Source organism: Peromyscus californicus, unplaced genomic scaffold (genome assembly GCF_007827085.1).
Source record: "Peromyscus californicus insignis strain IS unplaced genomic scaffold, ASM782708v3 Scaffold_4__1_contigs__length_199733344, whole genome shotgun sequence".
Classification (NCBI taxonomy): Eukaryota; Metazoa; Chordata; class Mammalia; order Rodentia; family Cricetidae; genus Peromyscus; species Peromyscus californicus.
The window spans coordinates 193190315-193211177 of NW_026294562.1; the positions used below are offsets into that span (position 1 = coordinate 193190315).

Below are 20863 nucleotides of genomic sequence, written 5' to 3' on the forward strand. Positions count from 1 at the left end.
TATTTATGTGGTGATGTGTTGTGTACCCTAATAAAATTTGCCTAAAGATCAGAAGACAGAACAAGCCACTAAGTTGAACATAGAAGCAAGATAGTGGTGGCACACACCTTTAATCCTAGCAGTGAGGAGGCAGAGATCCATCTGGATCTCTGTGAGGTCAAAGCCACCCTGGACTACATGAGATTGAATCAGCGTAGGAGAGGAAACAGAGCCAGGCAGTGGTGGCACACTCCTTTAATCCCAGCTTTTGGCATCTCATGTCTCTGTTCCCAGTGCTGGGGAGGCACACACACCTTTAAACCCTGTGCTAAGGAGTTTGGGATAAGAAGTCGTAAGGCTGGGCAGAGAAAGGAACATAAGGTGAAGGAGACGGGAGCTCAGCATCTTCCAGTTGGAGAATCTCACAGGTTTAAGAACTAGCCGCTGGCTGTGATGCTTCTCTGAACTTTCAGCTTTCCCCCTGATATCAGACTTTGGGTTTCTATTAATAAGACCAATTAGAATTTGTGCTACAGCTTTCAGTATTAATTTTTTCCTTTTCTTTTTGACCCCTTATATGAAAGGTCAACAAGTCATCTATTCCTTGTTCCTGAAAGAGAAACTCAGAGAAAAGAAACAGAAAGAAATGGCCGATTCTCCAGTTTGTATTTTCCAGGTCGGTGGTCATGCCTACTTTTCTAGAAATGTTATATGTTCAGATATTGCAAACCTTTAATTTTCTGCTACTGACAATATTTTAAATTTTAGTATGACAATTGTTGCAAATAAACACCACACACACACATACACAAACACACATACACACACACACACACACACACACACACACACACACACACACACACACTGAAATTAACTGGACTCAATTGGTACAAGTACTGTACAAATATTGCAATTTTATTTAGCTAGAGTATTTATTGGGAACATAAGCTCTGGAGTCTTTCAAATGGGGCTTTATATTTTTATTATGGAATATGTTTTTATCAACTTATCCATCAGAAAAAAATGAAAAATTACTTGGAAGAATCAAAGCTAGAAAATTACTTAGTTTATATCCTTTTTCACCACTGCTTCTCATTATCTGCATTCAGTCCTACCTCAATCCTGTTATTTCAGCTTTCTTGATCTCTTTTTTCCATGTTCTGCTAAGCCCCCATGCATTTTGTTTCTCATAGACACATATTATTGGCCAGTTTCTGCATAAGAGGAAAAATGTGATTTCTTCTTTCTGTCACTGTGTGACCTAACTTAATATTACACATTCTATGTCTAACCATTTTCCTGCATTTTTCTCTTCAGCTGAATGGTATTCCACTATGTATGTGTACAGTCTTCATATAATTAGGTTAATTCTAATACTTTGCCATGCTGAAGGCAGTAGCAGTAAATGTGGAGTGTAAACATCTCTGTAGTGAGGTGTAGAGTTTTCAAGTTATGTTCCCAGGAGTGACATTGTTGGGTCATACATTAGTTCTATCTTCAATTTTTTTAATAATCTTGAAACTCATTACCACACTGAGTGTATAATTTTCACACACCCCCATCAACAGTGAATAAGGCTTCCTTTCTCTCCTCACCTTGCCTAACATTTGTTTTCTGGTGAGTTGATGAAAGCCATTCTCAGCCTGAGGTGAGGTGATATTTCAAAGCAGTTTTAATTTGGGATTCCATGATGGCATTTTAGGCATACCTAAAAGATATCCTGAACTCTTTTGCAATATTTATTGGCCATTTGTGTATTTGTCTTTAAAAAATAACTATTCAGCTCCTTTGAGTATCTATAAATGGCAGTATAATTTCCTTGTTATTTAATTTCTGTAATTCTTGGTAAATTCTAGGTATGAGTCCCTGTCAACAATGTCACTGGTACAGATTCTCTTCCATCACTTGGGTGTCTGTGAGCTGTGCTGATTGTTTCCAAACAGAAACTTTTTCTATTTTTGTAATCCAATTGTTTCACTTCCTCTGTTGTTGGTATTCTTTCTAAAGAATAAGGCCTTGCCTATCCCAATATCCTGATAGATCTTCTCTACATTTTCTAGGTGTCTATGTGTTTCTGATTTAAAATAAGATTTTGATCCACCTTGAATAGACTTTTGTACAAATGAAATATAAACATCTAATTACATTCTTCTGCTGTGTTGAGTTTTACCAACATCATGTGTTAAAAAGACTGCATTTTTGTGCTGTATTTTTTTGTCTCCTTTGTCAAATATTAAGTACCTTAGCTTTTCAATTTTTCTCTCTTTCTGGGTCCTCTATCATAATCTCTTATCATTCTCTTTTTAAATGACTGTACCATGTTATATTTATGACTACAGGTATACAATATAATTTCAAAATCCACACTTACATGATTTTTGTCCATACAACCTTCTCAAACTATTTTCCCCAAAAAATAAGTATCTCACATGAAATTATGACTAGTAATTTTGAAAAAATTTCCATTTTATCACATGAACAAAAAATACATTGATGTGATGTATAACTGTTGTAGAATAAGGGCTATATCTATATATATCAGTGAGTGAGGTATCCTGTGTCTTGTAGGCTTTATTTGTGGGAACTGTCCCATTTCCTTGAATCATGGTTATAAAGAGCTCATATTGAAGCATATGAGAGTTTTCACAACATCTTAGCACTATGTGAACTTAAGAGACAAAGCTTGGTTTTTTATTGCTAAGTAATACTTGGTTCCTAACACTAAATAGTTAAGGAAACTAGACAGTGCAGAACATGACTTGCACAAGTGTCTTAATCCTACTATGCATATAATGTTCTTGAGTGTAGATTCAGATTGTAGTTGACTTTGTTAAGACTGCAATTGCTGTGAAGAGACACTAAGACCATGGCACATCTTGCAAAGGAAAACATTTAATTGAGGAGGCTTTCAGTTTCAGAGGTTCAGTCCAGTATCATCATGGCTGCATAGAGGCAGACAGAATGGAGTAGTAGCTGAGAGTCCTATGTCTCCAGGAAACAGGAAGTCAACTGAGTGTCACATTGAGGGAAGCTTAAACAAAGGAGATCTCCAATCTCACCCCCACAGTGACCCACTTCCTCCAACAAGGCCATTCCTACTCCAACAAAGCCATACCTCCTAATAGTGCCACTCCCAATGGTGCCTAATTACATTCAAACTACCACAGTGGTCTACTTTTATTTCTCTTCAGTGTTTAATATCATGGTAATGATGATGACTCCACATGTTTGTTGACACCTGCTATCTGTTTGTCTCAGGAGAATTGCTACTCACATCACACACTTGGTTAGAATGCTCAGATGGAACATCCCAAACTAGAGAGATCAGAGTTTTGGGTTTTATGTTACGTTTTGCTTTTTGAAACAAGTTGTCTCTGTATAACCCTGTCTCTTCTAGATGTGGCACTGTAGGCCAAACTGGCCTCAAACTCACAGAGGTCCACATATCTTCTTCTCCAAGTGCTTGGATTAAAGGCATGCACCACCACACCTGGCTTGAGAGCAGCATTTTTGTTTCTTTTTTTTTATTGCCCTAACAGGATCCCACTGTGCAGCCATTACTGTCTGGGACTCATTAGGTAGCATTACATAGAATGCATCAGAAATAATGTCTTGAGGACACTGACTTATTGATGTGCACAATCCATCACATTTGATACAGAAAGAACTTTCCTCAGGATTGCTTTCCCTCAGTCAGTTCCTGTGAGAGTCATGACTCTGCTCCCCAACCCTGAACCTGCAAAGTTTTAAAGCAGAGATTTGTGGAATGAGCTCTGACCACCAGGTTTGCATTTATTCTTGACTCACAACTCAGACAGAATATGTCACCACTATGCAGTTTGACAGTTTGTAATAAAGGAAGAATCATAAACACTGCTAACCTAAAATCTGTTAGACAATACAGGATAACTACTAAAAAGAAACACATTAAAAACTGCAAATTTCAGGCACAAAAATTCTTATATTCTCTCCTGAATTGACCTTCTGAGCACCATGACATTTGAAAAGCACTGAAAAGTGATGGTATTTTTTATACAGTGTAAAAAAAATCCTGCAACAGGACTTCCCTCAATTTTTGTAACTATTCAGAAAGGAAATGTTCTTCAAAACTTCTGAAATTATTGTTTTTGCCTAAGTTGGCATTTTCACAATTTATTAGGAAAATTTTAGATTATATCAAATGTGGTTGATACAGATTTTTCAACCTGCTTGGTAGTGGATCAAAATGCTGATAAAATAATCTCATGTATTACCTGTTCTTGAATGTTAATTTTAAAACTGACAATATGCAATATTATTACACTCATTGTTACTGTGGAAAATAGGCAAATTCTTTGCTTACCTAGTCAAATATAAATTCTACTTTCCATATCTTTACCCTGTAATGGAATGGTATTCTTCCTAGTGTTTAAACATACAACCTGAGCTTGTTAGAATATAATCATGTAAGGCCAAAGAATGCAAGAATTGATTGAGTTGCAGTGTTTTACTATGATCTACAGGTACAGCAATTAAAGCACATTTCCTCATCATGAATTTTCATTCTGAGACATGTACACTGTGATCCTGTGGAACACAAACACCATCCATAATAGATAGTCATACATGTCCAGACCTTAAATGAGTGGGGGTTTTTTGTGTATATTGTATGTGAGCCTATTGTGTCATCCAGTTCCACACACTTAGAAAATCTATCATATGATGTGACTATATCGAAATCATCTGATTGAGTAATTGTCTTCATCGTTTACATCCCTCATTTCCTCAGGTCTACTTACATCCAGGAAAACACTCTGTCTGGTAGCACGTGGTCTAACAACTTTTTTGTTTCAGGGTCCATTGACATTCCAAGATGTGACTGTGGACTTCTCCCAAGAGGAGTGGGAATGCCTGGACACTGCTCAGAGGGCTTTGTACATTGATGTGATGTTGGAGAATTACAGCAACCTGGTCTCTGTTGGTGAGAACATTTTGCTTCTAAGTAATCATTTTTATATACTGGACTTCATAGGTTGTAAACTCTCTCAAGCTGTAAGAAACAACAGAAAACTAGGGAAAGTTTGGTAGTAGAACACTACTTTTTCACAGTATTTAATATGTTTCTTTCCATTTTGCATGTTAGAAGTGTCATGCACCCCTAATTTGGTTCCACAATGCATTCAGAAATTTAGTATCATATAATATTTATACCCATATTTTTAAGCTCCAATTATATCACTGTACCTCACATAGTTTTAATTGTGAGAAAAGCTCAAGATGTGCAAATTGAGAGGTACATTAGCATATTTATATGCTAAATATTCTGATGGGAAAGAGCCATTGGAAATCATTCCCAGATTCCTCTACTTTGTGTTTTCTTCATGTACTAACACAGTACTATGTTAGATTTCTGTATTCTTTCTAAAAATTCTAGCATGGGTCATGGGCTACATCACAGAACATGTGGTCAATGAAAGATAGACCTGGACATCTGTCCAGAGCAAATGAGAATGCCCAGGAATGTGGAGAACAGAGAGTATCCACAATTATGTTGGGTTAGTGAATTAGCAGGACAATAGCCTTGAAGGCTTCAAGTGAAAGAGAAAGCAAGAGTTGAAAATGGTTTTGTGATATTCAATTCCACTTGAAAAGATTCCTAATCATTAACTTACTGTAGTGTTCTGGCCCCGGGATGCATCCTGCCTGATGTCACTATTAGAAGACATTGGGCCTATTGCACTTGAACTCTGGTGACAGTATGAGTACAAAATGCAATGTTATGTTGACAACAGATTAGAATAATTTTACAGATTATAAGCCTAATGTGGGTTGATGAAGTAGGATTGTTCTTTAATAGCCTTCCTTACTGTCTATCTTTTTTATTACATTCTTCATTTTCTTCCCAGTGGCTGATATTCAGACATCCATCTGGAAAATATTCTCAGGATTTGGTATACAGACTAGACTTGAGAATAACCATAAAAGTAAAGAAACACAGTCCTGTGTGGAGCTCACACAGTAGAGGATAGAAATCAGCAATAGCTGCCCATGACAGCCCTGCCTCAAATAATCTGATTTCTGGTACCTGCCACAATACTTCCTTTGCCTCCATTACATAAGAAAATCTAATGTGATTTTCTAGAAAATAAATAAACCCTGTGATGGTTTTTTCTTAAGACTTTAACCTTTTAAGGATTCAGGTCTAATGAACAATACTCCTTGTTGCTATTCACTTAGTCAGTATAAATACAGTGACCTGGGATTGGATTAAACTCTTCTTCATCATCTTCTGAGAAGAAATATTTAAATAGAGACATGTATTCTAAGTATAATTAGTCCATGAGGTCTGTCACAAAGCTAACTACTAATTCCACAATTTCCTGATCCATCTTGTGCCATTATCCATTTTTCTATAGGGACAAGTTATTTATTATGAATCACAGGCCCTTGAAGGCTTTTTTGCTGTTTTGTGAGAATACATTGAAATACAGTGAAAGAAAAATATCTAAGTGGTTGCTGGTTGACTTACCTTAAGAGAAAACTGAGGTGGACAGTCATTTATCAAAAGGTTAATCATCAGCTCTACTAATCTGAACTGTATTCTTTTTCAGGGAACTATTACAAACATGATTCTGTCCATCAACATGTGAAGACTGAAAACGAGTCTTGTCAGTGTAATGAGCTTGACAAAGTGCTTCATGACCCCTCCACATGTGCTCGTGATAAAACAGGTAAAACTCCAGAAAGCTCTAATAACTACAGGTGCAGTAATTATAGGGAGGCCTTTATTGAGTCTTCAAACTCACATAGACATGAAAGCATGCACACTGGAGAAGAACCTTGCAAATCTAAAGACTGTGAGAAATCTTTAAATTTGAGTTCCAACAGTACTCGAGATCAGAGACTCTACATTGCAAAGAAAGAGCACAGGCAGGGAGAATATGATGACTATTTCAGCTCTGCACACAGTCTTCTGAAACAACCATTCTACATTCGAGAGAAAGCCCAGCAGTGTGGGAAATGTGAGAAATGCTTCAGTAATTCCTCAAGCCTCAGTGTAGGTCAGAAAATTCATACTGGAGAGAACTCTTACAAATGTATACAACGTGACAAATCCTTTACCTGGGACTCATATCTTAGAAGACAAAGTAGAGTTCATACAGAAGAGAGACCTTATAGATGTAAGGAATGTGACAAATCTTTTACCACTTGTGGAAATCTTAGAAGACATCAGAGAATTCACACAGGGGAGAAACCTTACAAATGTATGGAATGTGACAAGTCCTTTAACCAAAACTCACATCTTAAAAAACATCAGAGGGTTCATACTGGAGAGAGACCTTACAGTTGTCAGGAGTGTGGCAAATCTTTGTCTACACTTTCAACTCTTACAAATCATCAGAAACTACATACCGGAGAGAATCTTTACAAATGCAGGGATTGTGACAAATCCTTTACTACAGGCTCACATCTTAATGTACATCACAAAATTCATACTGGAGAGAAACCTTACAAATGTGGAGAATGTGACATGTCCTTTATCCAGTGTTCAAATTTTAGAAGACATCAAAGAATCCATACAGGAGAGAGACCTTACAGTTGTAAGGAATGTGATAAATGCTTTACCAATTCCTCACATCTTAGAAGACATCAGCGGGTCCACACTGGGGAGAGACCTTACAAATGTATGGAATGTCACATGTCCTTCAAACAGGACTCACAACTTAGAAAACATCAGAGGATTCATACCGGTGAGAGGCCTTACAGATGTAAGCAATGTGGCAAATCTTTATCTACTCATTCAGCTCTTAGAGAACATCAGAAACTTCATACTGGAGAGAAACCTTACAAATGTAGGGAATGTGACAAATCTTTTAGTATGTGCTCATATCTTAGACAACATCAGAAAATTCATACTAGAGAGAAACCTTACAAACACAAAGACTGCAACACATCCTTCAATCAGATTTCAGCTTAGGAGACATCAGAAACTTCATGATGGAGAGAAACCTTATAAATTCCTGGAATATGACAAATTCTTTACCTACATGTCAACTCTTAGAAGACATCAGAGAGTACACATTGGAGAGAGATTTTATAGGTGTAAAGAATGTGACAAGTCTTTCACTAGCTGCTCATATCTTAGAGCACATCAGAAAATTCATACTGGACAGAAACTTCACAAATGCAAAGACTGTGACATATCCTGTAGCGACCTTTCAATTCTTAGAAGACATCAGAAAGTTATACAGGACATAAAATACCATTGTGAACCATGTGACATGGTATTTCTATGGTGTTCTCTGTTTAAAAGGCACAAGTATACGTAATAGAAACATAAAGATAAGAAACTTATGGAAGGGTTTATTGATGTTTTAAATGGTGTAAAATATCAGAGTTTATATTCAAATAAAATTCTACAACAGTAACTGTGTGAATTGTTATTTATGTGTATGAGTACTTTTGTCTACAAAATTTTCTGTGCACTCCATGTTTGTCTGATGCCTACGTAGTCCTGAAGAGGGTATGAGAGTCCCTGAAGCTGTAGATAAATACAGTTGTGAGCTATTGTGTGTGTTGAAAATTGAATCCTAGTCCTCTGGAAGAGCAAACAGTGCTTTTACCCACTAATCCATCTCTCCACCCCAAAGGAATTGTTATAATAAAACATTTAACTTGTCCTACATCTAAACATTGAAAATAATGCCAAGCAAGGTGATACATGCTTTCAATCCCAGCACTCAGGAAGCAGAAGCAAGAAGATATTCTGTGAGTCTGAGGCCATCCTGGCCAACATAGTAAGTTCCAGGATTGCCAGCACTACATAGACCCTGTCTCAGTAATAATTATAATAATACGACAAAATACAGACATAAGTAATATGATTATGGCTGTACATCACAAAACTCATACTTCTGAGAAATGTCATAAATGTATTCCATATTATACCATATATAATCCCTATATCTTGTTGTCCATTGAAAATGAAAGTCGCCGGGCGGTGGTGGCGCACGCCTTTAATCCCAGCACTCGGGAGGCAGAGCCAGGCGGATCTCTGTGAGTTCGAGGAGAAACCCTGTCTCGAAAAACCAAAAAAAAAAAAAAAAGAAAATGAAAGTCACCAAGTTTGTTCAATTTGACAAATCCTTTACCTAGTGCTCAAATTGTTGACATCAAAGCAAACCCAACCCGAATGAACATACAAAAATGTGTTCTGCCTTCTCATTGGTTGTAAACCCAACTACATCACTTCCTAGTCACGGCCTGTCTGTATAGACCTCCAGGTTTTCCGTAATTGGTATTGAGATTAAAGGCATGTGTATCCAATACTGGCTGTATCCCTGAACACACAGAGACTTACCTAGCTCTGCCTACCAAGTGCTGGGATTACAAGCGTATGCCATCACTGCCCTGCTTTCCTTTGGCTTGCTAATAGCTCTGACACCTGGGCAACTTTATTTATTAACATACAAATAACATTTTAATACAAATAAAATATCACCATATATCCCCTTTTCTATTTTAATAAAAAGAAAAAAGGAAAAAGCTTTTAACTAAAATAAGAAAAACTATATACAAAAGTATAAGAACTATATACAATATACACAAGTAATAAATACCTAAACAATGTCTAGTTCATTTGTATTTGACAAATTCAGAGAAAATAATTCCATCCACTAGAGTATGTCCATTGTTCTTGACATTTAAAACTCACATTTGGGATGCCCTGTTGGTGAGATTTTTTTAAATATTTTTATTTTATAATTAATTTAATTTTACATATCAGCCACAGATTCCCCTGTCCGCCCTCCTCCCACACCCAGACTTCCCCCCCAAATTCACCCCCTATTCCCACCTCCTCCATGGCAAGATCTCCCCTGGGGAGTCAGCCCAGCCGGGTAGATTCAGTTGAGGCAGGTCCAGTCCCCTCCTCCCTACACCAAGGCTGAGCAAAGTGTCTCAGCCTAGACCCTAGGTTCCAAAAAGCCAGTTCATGCACCAAGGACAGGTCCAGGTTCCACTGTCTGGGGGCTTCCTAAACAGTTCAAGCTAATCAACTGTCTCACTTATCCAGAGGGCCTGGTCCAGTTCCATGGTGGCTCGGCAGCTGTTGGTTCACAGTTCATGTGTTTCTACTAGTTTGGCTATTTGTCGCTGTGCTTTTTCCAATCATAGTCTCAATATCTCTTGCTCATATAATCCCTCCTTACTCACACACATGGACTCCTGGCTCCACCTGGGGCTTGGCCATGGATCTCTGTATCTGCTTCCATCAGTCACTGGATGAGAGTTCTATCATAACAGTTAGTGTGTTCGGCCACCCAATCTCAGAATAGGTCAGCTTGGGTACTCTCTTGACATTGCCAGTAGTCTATAGTTGAGGTATCTTGTGGATTTCTGGGGACCTCTCTAGCACTCTGCTTCTTCCTATTCCCATGGGATCATCATTTATCATGGTAGACAAAGCTTCTGGCATTGCTAGGTGGGATGGTTATTCTTGGTTGTCCACTTGACTACATCTGGAATGAACTAGAATCCAGAAATGGAGGGCATACCTGAGAGACATGTTTTTGCTTATTTTTAAGTGACTGAATCCACTTCTAGTATGGAACTTTGAGATAGGTAGACAAATGCCATTAGTTCACCTCTTCAGGCTGAAGGACACACTCTTTTGATCAGGATAGAGAGACTAGAAGATATACTTTTAATCTGGCAACACCTTCTGTTGAAAGCATGCAAAGACGTGGGAATAGGAGTCATTTTCTCTCTGCCTGTTTGTTGGCTAAGTTTTTAGCTAGCATATCCATTCCTTCACTAGCATTAGAATCTTGTTCTTTGGGCTTCCAACATATACTGAATAGCAGCTGAGACAGCGATCCTTTGGGACTAAGAAATTATTGGATTTTGGGACATTCTGTTACATCCAGTCAGAGGTGGATTAACTGGAAAGCAGCCTGTAAGTCATTACAGTAAATCCCTAACACACACACACACACACACATACACACACACACACACACACACACACACACACACACACACACACACAAACACATTTCTTTTATAAATTCTGTTACACTGGAGAACTTTGTCTCATACACCAGGAGAAACAATCTCACAACAAACTCCCTGGTCTTCTAAGTCTTACAGTGTTTATATCCCTCACTTCATGAATGAAGTTTGAGCTTTAGGTGCAGGAGTGTTTTAAAGATGTATCCGTTGGGCCTGGCTCCAGACCCTGTATTTTAATTACTTGTGGATTTTTGTAGTGTTCTCTGCTGAAAAGAGAATGTTCCTTGATGAGGGGTGAATACTAACTTACCTGTGGGTACAAAGAAAATGTTTAGTTATTTGTTAAGGATTATGATGGTTTAGTAAAGTGGTGGTTGTTTCTTTTCCACCAAGATTCATGTCTGCATCAGCACCAGTCCTGTTATCATGTCTGGAAAATTACCCAGCCTACTTCATTGAAATGAGTTATCAACTGGATCCCTTGTTTACTGCCATTAAAGATATATATGATACTAAATTTGAAACTCTTATTGACACAGATGAATTTCTGGCTGGGTGGTGGTGGCACACACCTTTTTTTTTAATTTCATCATTAGTTTATTTATCCAGTTATTACTTTTGTTATTATTGTCCCAAGAATATTTATTTTACATTTTGGTTTATAGTTAAATATAATAATTAGTTTATAATAAAATTTACAGCTTTGACCACTGGGACCTTGTTTAGCTGGATTCTTTGTTTCTTTTTGATGTCCTTCAACCCTCCCTTATTGTTTATTTCCTCTTTGGCATCTTAAATTTGTCTTTATATTTTCCAAGTATATGATCTATGAGTGGCACACACCTTTAATCCCAGCACTCAGGAGGCAGAGCCAGGTGAATCTTTATGAGTTTGAGGCCAGCCTTTCTACAGAGGAAGATCCAGGACAGACACCAAAACTACACAGAGAAAACCTGTCTCAAAACAAAAATACCAAAAAAAGAAGAAATAAGTGAATTTCCAGGTGAAGATAACATACCAAATTTCAACAACATGAAATAAATATGTACACAGAACACCAGAACCAATGTGACTGAAGGAGGTATAAAATGCCACCTTGAAAACAACCACCTGACAAGATTGACTGGATTCTATCAGAACTCCAGAGGAAAACTATCTAGTCTTCAACTCCATCAAAGTCCCCAGAGAGATATAACATTACCTAAGTAAACAGGAAGTGCATTGCAAGCAAATTCCAAAATTCAGGAAATGGCAGAGACAGTTGCCTGCCTGGACAGTGATCCAAAGATCCTTTGTAATGTTGAGGTGTCCATCTTCAGTCAATAGGTCTAGAGTTTATAGTTGCTTTTGGGTCCTGTAGAATATTTGGGAGTCTTCCATGCAAAGCAGGAACTTGAAGAATCATTTCAGTGCATTTTGGCAAATTCAGTGATAATGTTCTTATGGGCCCTGTATGTCCAGGTTTTTGTTTGTTTGTTTGTTTGTTTGTTTTGTTTTTTCGAGACAGGTTTTTTTCTGGGTAGCTTTGCGACTTTCCTGGAACTGGCTTTGGAGACCAGGCTGGCCTCAAACATATAGAGATCCGCCTGCCTCTGCTGGAGGGATACCTCAGCTGTTAAAGACTAGGCTCACAACCAAAAATGTACGTCCAGTTTTTACAACACACTGTCAGCAGTCCAGACAAGAGCAGCCTCTAGCCGCAATGGCAATTTTTGCCAAGAAAAAGAGAAACTCACTATAGAGTGCCATCTTTGTCTTTGAATTAAATTGTTACTGCCAGGAGCAGACGTGTCTCACTGCTAGAAAGTCAAAGTTTTTAAACAATTTTAAATGCTGTATTCTGTAGGTCTTTAAAGTGTTTGAAAATTACCTACCTAATTGAATTATATCTATGTATACCTAGAAAACTAAACTAACATGACTAAAATTTGACTATCATAGAAGACAAATTAATTATTAATACCTATTTCTTAATTGTCCATTACAATTTTAAATGAGCTGAACAAACATACCTTAGATAAGAGTAGAAATACACATTAAAATATAACAAAATTAACTTTAATTTTGTATCAAAAAACTATAATCTATATCAATGTAAAATATTTTAAACAAGTTGTTGCTCTATAAAAGTAGATTCAATAATCTACCCTTTCATCCCATCGTATCTACATCCTACATTTCTGTATCAGCTGCTTCTGAATTGAAGCTGATTCCAGGGTATCCCAAGAAACATGGTGGCACTCCAGTTAAAGTAGGGGCTTATGGAGGCCAGGTGATTAATGGAGTTTTGGCTGCTATCTCATTAACTGGAGGTCCAGTAGGTCCCTAGTCTCATCCTGTAGTTAATTCCCTAACTATTTTGGAATGTACATTGCTCTTGGTTTTGTCCAGCCCACATTTGGGATGTCATATTGGTGAGATTTCATAAACATAGCTTCTGATATTGCTAGGTGTGATGCTTATACTTGGTTATCAAGTTTACTACATCTGAAATGAACTAGAATCCAGAAATGGAGGGCATATCTGAAAGACATTATTTTTGCTTGTTTGGAAATGAATGAATCTACTTTTAGTCTGCAATTTCAGACAGGAAGACAAATGTCATTCATTAATCCACATCTTGAGGCAGAAGGACCAACACCTTTGAATAGAATAGTGAAGGTAGGTCACACCTTCTGCTGGAAGACTATATGAAGACCTGGAAAGAGGCATCATTTTGCTCACTGCCCATTTGTTGGCTCATTTTTTGGCTAGTACATTCATTGTTTCACTGACATTGGAGCCTACTTCTTTGGGATTCCATCATATACAGAAAAAGAGCCAAGACATCCAGCCATGTGGACTAAGCAACTACTGGATTTTTGGACTGTCCTTTATAACCAGCCATTGGTGGATCAGCTGGACAGCAGCTTATAAGTCATTACAGTAAATTCTCACCATATATATACATACATACATATATATATATATATATATATATATATATATTCGTTCCATAAGTTCAGTTTCACTAGAGAACCCTGACTAATACACTAGTAGACACAATCTCACAACAAACCCCCAGGTCCTCAGCCTCTTTTAATCATTGTAGCTCCTCTTCAGGAGTGTTTTACACATGCATCCATTGGCCCAGACTCCACAACTCTGCATTTGTATTCATTGTGGATTTTTGTAGTGATATCTGTTCAAAAAAGAAGTTTCCCTGATGAGGGGTGAAAGCTAAGACTGCCTGTGGGTACAAAAAAAATGTTGAGTTATTTGTTAAGGATTATGATCGTTAACTAAAATGGTAATTGTTTGTTGTCCTCCATGATTCATGTCTTCACTCGCACCAATAATGTAGACAGTTTGTCTTTATCTGTCATTGTTCTCTTTGGTGAAGCGGTCTTAAGTTTAATGAGAGAGGTGTGGGTTATTGTTGTATGATACTTTGTTTGTGTTCAGACAAATAAATCTTGCCTGCAGATCAGAGTGCAGAGCTAGCCAGTAGTTAAACATAGAGGCCTGGCAGTGTTGGCATACACTTTTAATCTTGGTTTGAGAGGAAGAAGCAGGAAGATCTAGAGTTCAAGGCCACCTTGGGCTACGTGAGATTGAATCAGTCTAAAAGAGAAACAGAGCTGGGTGGTATTGACTCACACCTTTAATCCCAGCACTAGGGAGTTAGAGACAGGAATATAAGGCAAGTGGACTCAGGATCTTGGCCTATTCAGCCTTACAATAGATGGAGACAGGTTACCTCCAGCACTTGGTTTGAGATTTCATAGAGGTAAGAATTCTCTGGTGGCTGGCTGCTCTCCTTTTTCTGATATTTCAGTTTTCTCCCTCAATATCTGTCTATGGGTTTTTAAAATAATGCTAATTAGGACTGCAATTCAGGTTACCACCAAGGTATGCGTGCCACTACTTCTTTCTTAGGGCTACTGTTTGAGGATGACAGTTGATGTGGATCATAGGCATCACAGGACTTTTGTTTGGCTCACCTCTTTGGAAGCTTGCACCGTCCTTCTGAAACCATGAAAGCTATAGCTCATGGAGCAAATTACATGATTTTTGAGACAAGGTCTCTGTGTCTTTCCACTTTCCTAATCTCACTGTGTAAATGTCACTGGCCTTGAACTCTGAGTTCCCTAGCGCAAGCCTCCTGAGTGCTGGGTTAAAAGGCTTGCATGACCTTGCTGAACTAAGCATAACTTTTTGTTATTATTGTTTTTGTTATTTGCTCTGTAGCCTTTGTTGACCTGGAATTCACTCTGCAGACCAGGCTGGTCTTGAAATCACAGAGATGTGTCTGTCTTTGCCTCCTGAGTGCTGAGATTAAAGCTGTTTGCTACCACCACCTGTCCTGTCATCATGATAGGAATGAGTGATCAATTGGATCTCTTGTTACCTGACATTAAAGACTTCCGTTACACAAATTGGAAACTCTAATTGAAACAGATGAATATAACACACCAAATTTAAACAACATGAAATAATATGTAAATAAATATGTAAACAGCACATTAGTAGCAATGTGACTGAAGCAGGTAAAAAATGTCGCCCCTAAAACTACCCCTTGAACAGATTGACAGGATTCCATCAGAACTCCAGAGAAAAACTAACATCAACGTTACTTGAAATACTTCTTATCAGTGGTGCACACCTTTAATACCAGCACACCGGAGGCAGAGGCAGGCATATCTCTATGAGTTCAAAGATAGCCTAGTGATCATATTCCGTGACAGACAAGACTATAACATAAAACCCTTTTTCAAAACAAAACAAAATAAGCAACCAAAGACAAACAAACAAACAAAATCTTCTTGACTCACAAAAGAGGAGATTCCCCTTGACTGTTAGTTTTACATGATATTAAACTAAATAATGTGCAGGGTGTGGTAGCACACTCCTTTAATCCCAGCATGCCAGAGCAGAGGTAGAGTATTTAAGGACAGCCAGGGCTGTTACTCAGACAAACCAAGTCTCAAAAAACCAAAACCAAACCAAAAAAAAAAACCTAGATAATTATACAATGAAAAGGAATGTACAGACTGTTTTGGTCATTTATGATAAATTTTTGAGAAGGGCAGGGTGGTGCACCCCATTCATCACAACACACCCAAGACAGAGGTAAGCAGATCTCTGGGAATTTACTTCAGCCTGAAGTTTCAGGACTGCCAGTGTTACACAGAGAAACCCTGATTCAAAAACCAGGATTTTTTTTAAATAATAACTGTTTTACAATCACATACAAATGTGTACATATACACACACTCTCTGTGTGTCTGAGCATGCACACATCAAACACTGCCCACTCTCACCTCCTACCTGTCTGCTACCCTGGTCCACAATTCCAACCAGTTTCTCTAGAGCGTTCATCTCTATTAATTTTGTTTGGGATCCCCCGAGATTATCCAGGGCCATCTGTGAGACTGTGGGTTTGGAGCTCTGTGTTGGAGTCTGGTTGGCTCAGGAGAGGACTACAGCTAAAGGCAGAGATTCTTCTCCTACACTCTATCTAAAGCCAATATTTGAAAGGTAAAGAGTGGGCTCTGTGAGCCTTTCCCTTTCCTAGTCTGTGGTCTTGTGTGAGGTCCATGCAGGTCAGTACAGCTGCTGTTGGTTACTGATTACAACAGCTGTGTAGAGTCTAGAGCATGGCATGTCTTAGCCCATCCACCTCATTCCCTTCTTACTCCCTTTCCTCCTTTTCTACTTCCTCATTGTTTCTGGAACCATAGATGGAAGGTGTAACCGACATTTTTCGGCCAGGAACCACATACCTTACTTACTTTCTACTTTTGGCACAGCAAGAGTCTCTGCACCCACCAGGAATGGTTGGGGTTAGTGTGTGTGTGTGTGTGTGTGTGTGTGTGTGTGTGTGTGTGTGTGTGTGTGTGTCTGTGTGTGTGTGTCTGTGTGTCTGTGTGTCTGTGTGTGTGTGTGTTGGGGTGAGTCAAATCAGCTTATTATGAGTCACAGAAGACAAACTTGTTCCTGAGTAACTAAAATGACAAGACCACCATTTAGTGGTGAGAGCAGTACAGTGCTAGGTTTATTTAACTTCTGGATTTGTTTAATTGAGTAGTCTCCATATCAACTTCCAGAATGGCTAGATTTTTGATCATGGCATTATCATTCACTTAGATTTCTTTTATATCGTTGGTGGGTTAAATTATTGGTAGCATTTATGTGGTGATGTGTTGTGTACCCTAATAAAATTTGCCTGAAGATCAGAGGACAGAACAAGCTACTAGATTAGACATAGAGGTCACATAGTGGTGACACACACCATAGTCCTAGGCGTCGGGAGGCAGAGATCCATCTGGATCTCTGAGAGTTCAAAGCCACCCTGGACTACATTAGATTGACTCATCGTAGGAGAGAAAACAGAGCCAGGCAGTGGTGGCACACACCTTTAATCCCAGTACAGGGAAGCACACACCCTTTAATCCCAGGAAATGACGGCTGGGCAGAGAAAGATATATAAGGCTTGAGGAGACAAGAACTAAAGGCATTTGGGCTGAGACCTTTTCAGCTGAGGAAGCTCATTCAGCTTGAGACCTCTTGGCTGAGCTCATTCAGGCTGTGGAGTTGGTGAGGTAAGAGGTCATTACTGTGGCTTGCTCTGCTTCTCTGATCTTTCAGCCTTTACCCCAATATTTTGTTCCAGGATTTTTATTATGAGATCATTTTAAGACTCTTACAACAAATGTTTTTCTTTCTTCTGTGTGAGAATTGGTGATTTGCTGTCTTGCCCATGGATGATTACTTCCAAGTTCTCCTGTATTTATGTAGTCACCACATAAAATTACTGTTTCCTGTATTTACATGGATAATTCTTCTGATAGCCCTGTATAAATTTCGCCTCTAGTTATTGTCAGCAAAGCTGCTTTAGTGAAATCAATTATGTTATCTCAAGGCTATCTTCAAATGCACTTATGTCTCTATCACCTTTAAGATAATTTTTTTGATGCAAAAATAGGGTTGACATTGATTTTCTCTTCAAGATTGAAATATCATTCTACTCTCTTCTGGATTTGGGATCATCTTGGGTTTTTTCCTGTGGTTTCACATTGTTTTCTAACAGGTTTCTGTGGTGGTAGTTTGTGTATGCTCTTACAAATAAAGCTTGCCTGAAGATCAGAGGGCAAACAAAGCCAGCCACTAGTTAGTCAGAGTCCAGGCACACACCTTTAATCCCAGACTTGGCATCTCCTGTCTTTGTTCCCAGTGCTGGGGAGGCACACACACCTTTAAACCCTGTGCTAAGGAGTTTGGGATAAGAAGTCGTAAGGCTGGGCAGAGAAAGGAACATGAGGTGAAGGAGACAGGAGCTCAGCATCTTCCAGTTGGAGAATCTCACAGGTTTAGGAACTAGCCGCTGGCTGAGTTGCCTCTCTGATCTTTCAGCTTTCCCCCTGATATCAGACTTTGGGTTTTTATTAATAAGACCAACTAGAATTTGTGCTACAGCTTTCAGTATTAATTTTTTCCTTTTCTTTTTGACCCCTTATATGAAAGGTCAACAAGTCATCTATTCCTTGTTCCTGAAAGAGAAACTCAGAGAAAAGATACAGAAAGAAATGGCCGATTCTCCAGTTTGTATTTTCCAGGTCAGTGGTCATGCCTACTTTTCTAGAAATGTTATATGTTCAGATATTGCAAACCTTTAATTTTCTGCTACTGACAATATTTTAAATTTTATTATGACAATTGTTGCAAATAAACACCACACACACACAACACACACACACTGTAATTAACTGGACTCAATTACTGTACAAGTACTGTACAAATATTGCAATTTTATTTAGCTAGAGTACTTATTGGGAACATAAGCTCTGGAGTCTTTCAAACGGATCTTTATATTTTTATTATGGAATATATTTTTATCAACTTATCCATCTGAGAAACAAAAATTACTTTGGAAGAATCAAAGCTAGAAAATTACGTAGTTTATATCCTTTTTCACAACTGCTATTCATTATCTGCATTCAGTCCTACCTCAACCCTGTTATTTAAGCTTTCTTTTTTTTTAAAGATTTATTTATTTATTATGTATACAGTGTTCTGTCTGCATGTATGCCTGCAGGCCAGAAGAGGGCACCAGATCTCATTACAGATGGTTGTGAGCCACAACGTGGTTACTGGGAATTGAACTCAGAACCTCTGGAAGAGCAGTTGGTGCTCTTAACTGCTGAGCCATCTCTCCAGCCCCTATTTAAGCTTTCTTGATCTCTTTTCTCCATGTTCTGCTAAGCCCCTATGCATTTTGTTTCTCATAGACACATATTATTGGCCAGTTTCTGCATAAGAGGAAAAATGTGATTTCTTCTTTCTGGCACTGTGTGACCGAACTTAATATTACACACTCTATGTCTAACCATTTTCCTGCAATTTTCTCTTCAGCTGAATGGTATTCCATTATGTATGTGTACAGTCTTCATATAATTAGGTTAATTCTAATACTTTGCCATGTTGAAGGCAACAGCAGGGAATGTGGAGTGTAAACATCTCTGTAGTGAGGTGTAGAGTTTTCAAGTTATGTTTCCAGGAGTGACATTGCTGGGTCATACATTAGTTCTATCTTCAATTTTTTTAATCATCTTGGAACTCATTACCACACTGAGTGTATAATTTTCACACACCCCCAACCACAGTGAATAAGGCTTCCTTTCTCTCCTCACCTTGCCTAACATTTGTTTTCTGGTGAGTTGATGAAAGCCATTCTCAGCCTGGGGTGAGGTGATATTTCAAAGCACTTTTAATTTGGGATTCCATGATGGCGTTTTCTTAGGGATCCTGAACTCTTTTGCAATATTTATTGGCCATTTGTGTATTTGTCTTTAAAAAATGTCTTTAGCTCCTTTGTGCATCTATAAATGGCAGCATAATTTCCTTGGTATTTAATCTCTGTAATTCTTGGTAAATTCTAGGTATGAGCGCCTATCAACAATGTCACTGGTACAGATTCTCTTCCATTACTTGGGTGTCTGTGTGCTGTGCTGATGGTTTCCAAACACAAATAGTTTCTATTCATGGAGTCCATTTGTTTCACTTCCTGTGTTGTTGCTGTTCTTTCTAGTCAATAAGGCCTTGCCTATCCCAATATAATGATGGATCTTCTCTACATGTTCTAGTTGTCTATGTTTTTCTGATTTGATATAAGATATTTGATCCACTTTGAATGGACTTTTGTACAAATGAAAGATAAGAATCTAATTACATTCTTCTGCTGTGTTCAGTTTTACCAACACCATTTGTTAAAAAGACAATATTTTTGTCCTGTATCTTTTTGCCCCCTTTGTCAAATATTAAGTACCTTAGCTTTTTAATTTTTCTTTTTGTTCTGGAACTCCTATCAAAATCTCTTATCATTGTCTTTTTTTAAATGACTATACCATGCTGTATTTATGACTACAGGTATACAATGTAATTTCATAAATCCACACTTACAAGATTTTTGTCCGTTCTACTTTCTCAGATTATTTTCCCCCAGGAATAAGTATCTCACATGAAATTATGACTAGTAACATTGAAAAAATTTCCATTTTAACACATGAACAAAAAATACATTGATGTGATGTATAATTGCTGTAGAATAAGGGCTATATCTTTATATATTGGTGAGTGAGGAATCCTGTGTCCTGTAGGCTATATTTGTGGGAACTGTTCCATTTCCTTGAATCAAAGTTGTAAAGAGTTCATATTGAAGCATATGAGAGTTTTCACAACATCTTAGCACTATGTACACTTAAGAGACAAAGCTTGGTTTTTAATGCTAAGTAATACTTGGTTCCTAATACTAAAAATTTAAGGAAACTACACAGTGCACAACATGGCTTCCATAAGTGGCTTGATCCTACCATGAATATAATGTTCTTGAGTGTACATTCAGATTGTA

At 38.0% G+C, this 20863-nt stretch overlaps 1 pseudogene; it reads left to right on the top strand.

Annotated features, from left to right (window-relative positions):
* Nucleotides 1–583: 583 nt before the first annotated feature.
* On the top strand, nucleotides 584–8291 carry LOC128124274 (zinc finger protein 54-like; annotated as a pseudogene).
* Nucleotides 8292–20863: the final 12572 nt, after the last annotated feature.